The sequence below is a fragment of the Oncorhynchus nerka genome, unplaced genomic scaffold (assembly GCF_034236695.1).
Source record: "Oncorhynchus nerka isolate Pitt River unplaced genomic scaffold, Oner_Uvic_2.0 unplaced_scaffold_1872, whole genome shotgun sequence".
Taxonomy (NCBI): domain Eukaryota; kingdom Metazoa; phylum Chordata; class Actinopteri; order Salmoniformes; family Salmonidae; genus Oncorhynchus; species Oncorhynchus nerka.
In genome coordinates, this window is record NW_027039479.1 from 51,244 (window position 1) to 60,659 (window position 9,416).

The 9,416-nt window shown below is 42.6% G+C and overlaps 1 protein-coding gene across 1 annotated transcript in view; it reads right to left on the reverse strand.

Annotated features, from left to right (window-relative positions):
• Nucleotides 1-9,416, reverse strand: part of LOC135567705 (NLR family CARD domain-containing protein 3-like) — a 16,804-nt gene that overhangs the window by 3,898 nt on the left and 3,490 nt on the right. The window lies entirely within an intron of this gene.

Sequence of the window (9,416 nt, forward strand, 5' to 3'; positions counted from 1 at the left end):
GGAGTACACACACACACACACACACACACACACACACACACACACACACACACACACACACACACACACACACACACACAGGGAGGGAATGTTGTGTTTGTTTAATATTGTTTTAGGACTATGCAAATGGACAAAATGATTAGCCTATTGATTATGAAAACAACAACTAGAGACAGTGTTGTTTAACTCACTGACCAGGACCCATGAGTTCTTCTTACCTTTGTTCAGTAGAAAAGTCTCCCTCTCTAAAGTGTATAGGTTGAATTTTTATCAATGATGACTAATTATGTATACATTTCAATCAGGACTGACTAATCAGAATACTATTATGTTACTGTATATGTATGATAGAGGAAATTATGGTTGAAATGATTAATTATGTATACATTATTGATTAGAACCATTTATTCTAATACTATTATGTTATGGTATGAAAAGTAAAAGTTATTGGTTAAGCTGTTACTGAAAATGTAAGCAGAACGAATTAATTGTCTGTGCCTCTTGGGAGGTTAAAGAGAGAGAAGCTGTGGTTTTTCAGACAGATAAGAAATGTCTGGGAGATGTTCCAGACCTAAAACAATGGGCTCTTGTGAGAATCGGAGAGAGGGTGGGAAACTGATGATGTCATGTTCAGTTTATAACCTGTGGAAAAATGTGTATGAGTTTAGTACTCTCTGGAATAAAACGCTCTTACCTGGCTTTTAAGACTGGTCTCGATCTACTTCATGCATAATTAATGAACTTACACCTCATTAATGAATTAGAAACGAGTGCGAAATTGGTTTTGGCAATAAAACATAAAGGAATTTAGAATTCCTCTATCAATGTACTAATCAGAATACTATTATGTTACTGTATATGTACTAATCAGAATACTATTACGTTACTGTATATGTATGAATTTTCTTTTTAATCCTAGTACTGAATATAATGTGTGTAAATATAATCAAAAATTTGAACAATGACTGTCTGTACCATGGTAGAAATGAATGAACTTATAGCCAGACTGGCTAAAAGGCTTATCTACACCAGCTGGCCTTGGCTCGGTCATATATCATCTTAATAGGGAGAGACGATGTGACAACCATACAGACATTGTACTGGAGCGGAGATGACTAGGCTAGTACTAAAACTAGTGACGTCATTTTCAGTTTATAACCTGTGGTAAAATGTGTAAGGAGCAGTACTCTCGTGAATAAAAGCTGCTGTTTGACTTTAAGACTGGGCTCTGTCCATTTTATACAAATAAGGGTCATACAAATCCTTATGAATTGACAGAGTGTTTGATTTTAATTGGTTATTAAAACAGAGGAATTTAATTCCTGTAACATTGTTCCATAGACCAGTCACTCTTCATGGACACACAGCTGGGAACAGGGGAGGCTGGTCTCTCCTGCTGGATTGGGCTTCAACACAACAGAGACAAACATTACATCTCTCATCTACTCTGAGCTCAGATGGGGAAACATAAGAAAAGAAAAAAGCTATATATCCATTTTTAGAAATGTTTGTAAATTAGCTTTTATTGTTTAAAGAAGTTAAGTTTATGTTAAGTTATGTTTTTTTTGCTAAATGAAGAGATGGCACGTGGGTACCTGCTTCTATAAACCAATGAGGAGATGGCACGTGGGTACCTGCTTCTATAAACCACTGAGGAGATGGCACGTGGGTACCTGCTTCTATAAACCAATGAGGAGATGGCACGTGGGTACCTGCTTCTATAAACCAATGAGGAGATGCAGCGCGAACTGCGTCACAAATAGAACTGACTTCCAGGCGCTCGTTGGCGCGCGAGAGCAGTGTGTCATTTTTAATAACTAAATAAATTTAGCGACGCGAGCGTTGTAGTCAGTCTGTCAGCCCCGCTAAAAGGCTGGTGTCGTTACTCTGCCTTCTCCGGGGGATGTTGAGGTAAATTTACTAACCGGGAGGGTTGAATGATGTGATTTATTAGAGGGCTGGAAGACGCACTCTCGAGGTTGTTTACTCACAATATCAGATATTAAGATGATTTTTATAATGAATGTATACTGAGGTTGAGGTTCTGACTAGTGATTATTTACCCGGGGTTCAATACCTGCTATTGAGGCGTCCTGAAAATAATATTCAAAAGTTTGGTCCTTGGACTCAGACGGGTTAAACACTAAAGTTACCGTCCATCTAGTGAAGAGAGGAGAACCGGACAGAGGTAGCCAGCATCCGTCAACGAGAGAGGGAGAAGCCTCACCGGGATTTAACAGGTGGAAGAAACAACCGGGGAGCTCCATCGGTCCACAAGAAATGCAGACAGCCGGTGATGATGTAGTGGTAGCTATGGTAACTAGGATGCTGCTGGTAGAGTAGCTAGCTAGCTTACCGAGCTGTACCGACTGGCTAGGATATAACTATATGTTGAGATCAGGGACCATATCCACAAAGCGTCTCAGAGTAGAAAATTGGTCGTATAAGTGCTGAGAATAAACACATTTTACACTTATAGGTATAAATTAAAGCTATGCATGAAGTCTCTAGTCCCACCTAGTCGGCAGATATTTAGGACACATCGTGGGCTGTCCTAAGTAGTTAAGAGTTAACAGCAGGTGTCTTGATAATACTATAGAATAATGCAGTGAGTCAGTGGTTCCTGTGCCACATGTAATTGCTTTGTAGTAGTTAAAAATTATGTTTTACATTTCTATATGATCAATTGATAAATAATGTAGACCTACATGCAACAGTATGTCTTGTGCTTTAGACAATGATTTATGTATAATAATGTATAACAAGTGATACCATGTATGTCTGTGGCGGCAGGTAGCCTAGTGGTTAGAGTGTAGAGGTGGCAGGTAGCCTCATGGTTAGAGTGTAGAGGTGGCAGGTAGCCTCATGGTTAGAGTGTAGAGGTGGCAGGTAGCCTCGTGGTTAGAGTGTAGAGGTGGCAGGTAGCCTCGTGGTTAGAGTGTAGAGGTGGCAGGTAGCCTCGTGGTTAGAGTGTTGGGCCAGTAACCGAAAGGTTGCTAGATTGAATCCCTGAGCTGACAAGGTACAAATCTGCCCCTGAACAAGGCAGTTAACCACTGTTCCTAGGCAGACATTGTAAATAACATCTGCTAACCCTGTGTATGTGATCAATAACATCTGCTAACCCTGTGTATGTGACCAATAACATCTGCTAACCCTGTGTATGTGACCAATAACATCTGCTAACCCTGTGTATGTGACCAATAACATCTGCTAACCATGTGTATGTGACCAATAACATCTGCTAACCCTGTGTATGTGACCAATAACATCTGCTAACCCTGTGTATGTGACCAATAACATCTGCTAACCCTGTGTATGTGACCAATAACATCTGCTAACCATGTGTATGTGACCAATAACATCTGCTAACCATGTGTATGTGACCAATAACATCTGCTAACCATGTGTATGTGACCAATTTGATTCATATCTGGGACTACATTTGTTTATGTGTTGGCTTTATGTGTTGTGTTTGTAAACTCCAGCTCAGATGATTGAGCTAAAAACCCTTAAAGTATCTGTCCAGTGTTTACAGGTTTATATGAAATCTGACCTAAAATGTATTAAAATATGAGTGAAATAGTTTTCCTTCTAAATAATTGGTAATTCAATTTTTAATTTTTAATTTTATTTCACCTTTATTTAACCAGGTTGGCCTATTAAGAACAAGTTCTCATTTACAACTGCGACCTAGCCAAGATAAAGCAAAGCTGTATGTGACAAAAACAACAATTTAGAGTTACACATGGATTAGCAAATGGACACCCTGTCGTATGTGACACAATAGAAACATGCTAAACATGTGTATGTGACCATCGGTAACAATCTGAACCCTGGATTGACCAAACTGCTAAGTGTATGTAACAATAGAAAGGGATTAGATGTGACCAATAAATCTGCTAACCCGGACAATCATGTGGTAACACAATACAGAAAGGGATTAGCAAACGGACAGTCGGTAACACAATAGAAAGGATTATATGAAATCGGATAAAAAAAGTTTTCAAATATGAGTGAAATAATAGAATTGGTAATTCAATTTTTAATTTTTAATTTTATTTCAACTTTATTTAACCAGTTTAAATTTACAACTAGACCTGGCCAAGATAAAGCAAACGGACAGTCAAAAACACAATAGAAAGGGATTAGCAAACGGACAGTCGGTAAACAATAGAAAGGGATTAGCACGGATAGTAACACAAAGAAAGGGATTAGCAAACGGACAGTCGGTAACACAATAGAAAGGGATTAGCAAACGGACAGTCGGTAACACAATAGAAAGGGATTAGCAAACGGACAGTCGGTAACACAATAGAAAGGGATTAGCATACGGACAGTCAGTAACACAATAGAAAGGGATTAGCATACGGACAGTCGGAAACACAATAGAACAATCTATGTTCAGTGTGTGCAAATGTAGTACGATTAGGGAATTAAGGCAATAGAGAGGCCATCCAGCTCCGAGATGGCATAGCAGTTCAGACGTCTTTTGTCCTCGTCTTGTCGTGTCCTGTATATATATATATACTTACAACTTTTTTCACGTACATTTTATTTTTATTTTCCATCAACTCATCTTCAAAACACTCTCCTGCAACCCACCTCACCAATTTATATTTTTAAATAAGTATTATTTACCTCAAATCTGCAATCCTCCAAGAAACTCCAAGAAGCTAGCCAGAAACTAGCCAGAAGCTAGCCAGAAGCTAGCTGGCTCCTCCGTCGCGACGTTACCTGAACGCCCATCTGCGGCCTGCTAACCGTTAGCTGTCTTACCGGCTGCTCTCAGAATAGACAATCGGACAACTTATTTATTTTTATTATTATTATGTTTCTTCTTGGGCCTCTATAACTATATCTATTGTTTTTATTTTTGTTGTTGTGTGATTTGGACTAATCCCCTCTACAACACGGAACTCCACTAATCTACTGACGGAACGCAAGAGGTGGCTAACAACAGACCTCCATCCTATGCTAGCTTGCTACCGATGGCCTGGCTAGCTGTCTAAATCGCCGTGACCCCCAACCAACCTCTCCAGTCACTGGACCCTTTTGATCACTCGACTAAGGATGCCTCTCCTTAATGTCAATATGTTTTGTCCATTGCTGTTCTGGTTAGTGTTTATTGGCTTATTTCACTGTAGAGCCTCTAGTCCTGCTCACTATACCTTATCCAACTTATTAGTTCCACCAGCCACAGATGCAATGACATCTCCTGGTTTCAATGATGTTTCTAGAGAAAATATCTCTCTCTTCATCACTCAATACCTAGGTTTACCTCCACTGTATTCACATCCTACCATACCTTTGTCTGTACATTATACCTTGATGCTATTTTATCGCCCCCAGAAACCTCCTTTTACTCTCTGTTCCAGACATTCTAGACGACCGATTCTTATTGCTTTTAGCCGCACCCTTATTCTTCTCCTCCTATGTTCCTCTGGCGATGTAGAGGTGAATCCAGGCCCTGCAGTGCCTAGCTCCACTCCTATTCCCCAGGCGCTCTCTTTTGATGACTTCTGTAACCGTAATAGCCTTGGTTTCATGCATGTTAACATTAGAAGCCTCCTCCCTAAGTTTGTTCTATTCACTGCTTTAGCACACTCTGCCAACCCGGATGTTCTAGCTGTGTCTGAATCCTGGCTTAGGAAGACCACCAAAAATTCAGAAATTTTAATTCCAAACTACAACATTTTCAGACAAGATAGTATACAGAATGGTGTCGTCTGCGTAGAGGTGGATCAGAGACTCACCAGCAGCAAGAGCGACCTCATTGATGTATACAGAGAAGAGAGTCGGTCCAAGAATTGAACCCTGTGGCACCCCCATAGAGACTGCCAGAGGTCCGGACAGCAGACCCTCCGATTTGACACACTGAACTCTATCAGAGAAGTAGTTGGTGAACCAGGCGAGGCAATCATTTGAGAAACCAAGGCTGTCGAGTCTGCCGATGAGGATGTGGTGATTGACAGAGTCGAAAGCCTTGGCCAGATCAATGAATACGGCTGCACAGTAATGTTTCTTATCGATGGCGGTTAAGATATCGTTTAGGACCTTGAGCGTGGCTGAGGTGCACCCATGACCAGCTCTGAAACCAGATTGCATAGCAGAGAAGGTATGGGAAGATTCGAAATGGTTGGTAATCTGTTTGTTGACTTGGCTTTCGAAGACCTTAGAAAGGCAGGGCAGGATGGATATAGGTCTGTAACAGTTTGGGTCCAGGGTGTCTCACCCTTTGAAGAGGGAGATGACCGCGGCAGCTTTCCAATCCTTCGGGGTTCTCAGACGATACGAAAGAGAGGTTGAAAAGGCTGGTAATAGGGGTTGCGACAATGGCGGCGGATAGTTTCAGAAATAGAGGGTCCAGATTGTCAAGCCCAGCTGATTTGTATGGGTACAGGTTTTGCAGCTCTTTCAGAACATCTGCTATCTGGATTTGGGTAAAGGAGAAGCTGGGGAGGCTTGGGCGAGTAGCTGAGCGGGGGCGGAGCAGTTGGCCGAGGTTGGAGTAGCCAGGAGGAAGGCATGGCCAGCCGTTGAGAAATGCTTGTTGAAGTTTTCGATTATCATGGATTTATCGGTGGTGACCATGTTAGCTAGCCTCAGTGCAGTGGGCAGCTGGGAGGAGGAGCTCTTGTTCTCCATGGACTTTACAGTGTCCCAGAATTTTTGGGAGTTAGAGCTACAGGGTGCAAATTTCTGCTTGAAAAAGCTGGCCTTTGCTTTTCTAACTGCCTGTGTATAACGGTTTCTAGCTTCCCTGAACAGCTGCATATCGCAGGGACTATTCGATGCTATTGCAGTCCTGGTTCTAAATTTCTTGAATGGGGCATGTTTATTTAAGATGGTTAGGAAGGCATTTTTTTTTAAATATCCAGGCATCCTCAACTGACAGGATGAGGTCAATATGATTCCAGGATACCCGGGCCAGGTTGATAAGAAAGGCCTGCTCGCAGAAGTGTTTTAGGGAACGTTTGACAGTGATGAGGGGTGGTCGTTTGACCGCGGACCCGTAGCGGATACAGGCAATGAGGAAGTGATTGAAGACAGCGGAGGTGTATTTGGAGGGCAAGTTGGTCAGGATAATGTCTATGAGGGTGCCCATGTTTACGGATTTAGGGTTGTAGCTGGTGGGTTCCTTGATGATTTGTCTGAGATTGAGGGCATCTAGCTTAGATTGTAGGACTGCCGGGGTGTTAAGCATATCCCAGTTTAGGTCACCTAACAGAAGCTAGATGGGGGGCGATCAATTCACAAATGGTGTCCAGGGCACAGCTGGGAGCTGAGGGGGATCGGTAGCAGGCAGCAACAGTGAGGAACTTATTTCTGGAGAGATTAATTTTTAAAATTAGAAGTTCAAACTTTTTGGTTATGGACCTGGAAAGTATGACATTACTTTGCAGGCTATCTCTGCAGTAGAATGCAACTCCTCCCCCTTTGGCAGTTCTTTCTTGACGGAAAATGCTATAGTTGGGTATGGAAATCTCTGAATTTTTTGTGGCCTTCCTAAGCCAGGATTCAGACACGGCAAGGACATCAGGGTTGGCAGAGTGTGCTAAAGCAGTGAGTAAAACAAACTTAGGGAGGAGGCTTCTGATGTTGACATGCGCTAAACCAAGGCTTTTTCGATCACAGAAGTCAACAAATGAGGTTTTCTGGGGACATGCAGGGCCTGGGTTTACCTCCACATCACCCGAGGAACAGAGGAGGAGTAGGATGAGTGTGCGGCTAAAGGCTATCAAAACTGGTCGCATAGAGCATTGGGGACAAAGAATAAAAGGAGCAGACTTCTGGGCGTGGTAGAATATATTCAGGGCATAATGCGCAGACAGGGGTATGGTGGGGTGCGGGTACAGCGGAGGTAAGCCCAGGCACTGGTGATGATAAGAGAGGTTGTATCTCTGGACATGCTGGTTATAATGGGTGAGGTCACCACATGTGTGGGAGGTGGGACAAAGGAGGTATCAGAGGTGTGAGGAGTGGAACTAGGGGCTCCATTGTAAACTAAAACAATGATAACTAACCTGAACAACAGTATACAAGGCATATTGACATTTGAGAGAGACATACAGCGAGGCATAAAGTAATCGCAGGTGTTGATTGGGAGAGCTAGCTAAAACAACAGGTGAGATAACGACAGCTAATCAACTAGCACAACAACAGCAGGTAAAATGGCGATGACCAGGCAGAGAGGGTCGGATTAAATACACACAGAGCCTGAGTTCGTGGCTGGGGCCGACAGGTAAAAAATACATAAACAGAATGGAGTACCGTGATTAATGGACAGTCCAGCAGGCATCAGCTATGTAGCCAAGTGATCATTGTGTCCAGGGGACAGCAGTAGATGGAACAGGGAGCCGCCACTACGCTAGCACGCGGGCGACACGGCGTTTAAAGTTAGTAGCCAGGGGGTGGTAGGGAGTTCTGCTCAGACGGAGGCTGGTTGAAGGCACAGCGGATAGAATATTAGTCGGCAGACCAGTCGTGGTGGGGCGGCGGGGCGCCGTGTCGACAGAGAACTCGGTACTGGCTGCCACGGTGGGTGCAAGCTAGGTCCTGGGATTACGAATCCGGTGTTGTTGTGGAGAGACAGTCCAATACTGGTAGACTGGCGAGTATTATCCAGGCTAAAAACAGGGCTGGTATCTGTGCAGAAGGTAAAAGCCGCTAGCAGTGGCTAACAATGACTAAATAGCTTGTAGCTAATTAGCTAGCTTCTGGTGGTTATTGAATGTGTTCTAAAATTAAAAATAATAGCGATTCCATATCACATTGGGTGAGGCAGGTTTACTCCTCAGGTACTGACCAATTGCACCCTCTATAACCACTGTGATTATTGTTTGTCATGTATGAACATTTGAACATCTTGAAGAATGAATTGAACTTAATGGCCATGTTCTCTTATAATCTCTCCCCAGCACAGACAAATGATGACTGGTCACCCCTCAGAGCATGGTTCCTCTCTAGGTTTCTTCCTAGGTTCGTAACTTTCTAGGGAGTTTTTCTAGCCACCGTGCTTCAACATCCGAACATGATCTCTTCAGCATGAGACGACTGTTACACTCAACGACATGTTTCTGCCAATGAGCTTCAAATCAGATCAAATTGTATTTCTCACATGCGCCGAATACAACAGGTGTCCACCTTCCCTTACTTTACTGTGACATGTTTACTGATGAGCTCTTTCCCAACAATGCAGTTATGAGTACGAAAAATGTGCGAAAAAAAAGAGGAAATAGAACACAATAAAATAACAATAATGAGACTATAAGGAGAACCAGTACTGAGTCAATGTGCAGGGTACCAGGTAGTTGAGGTAATAATGAGGCTATAAGGAGAACCAGTACTGAGTCAATGTGCAGGGTACCAAGTAGTTGAGGTAATAATGAGACTATAAGGAGAACCAGTACTGA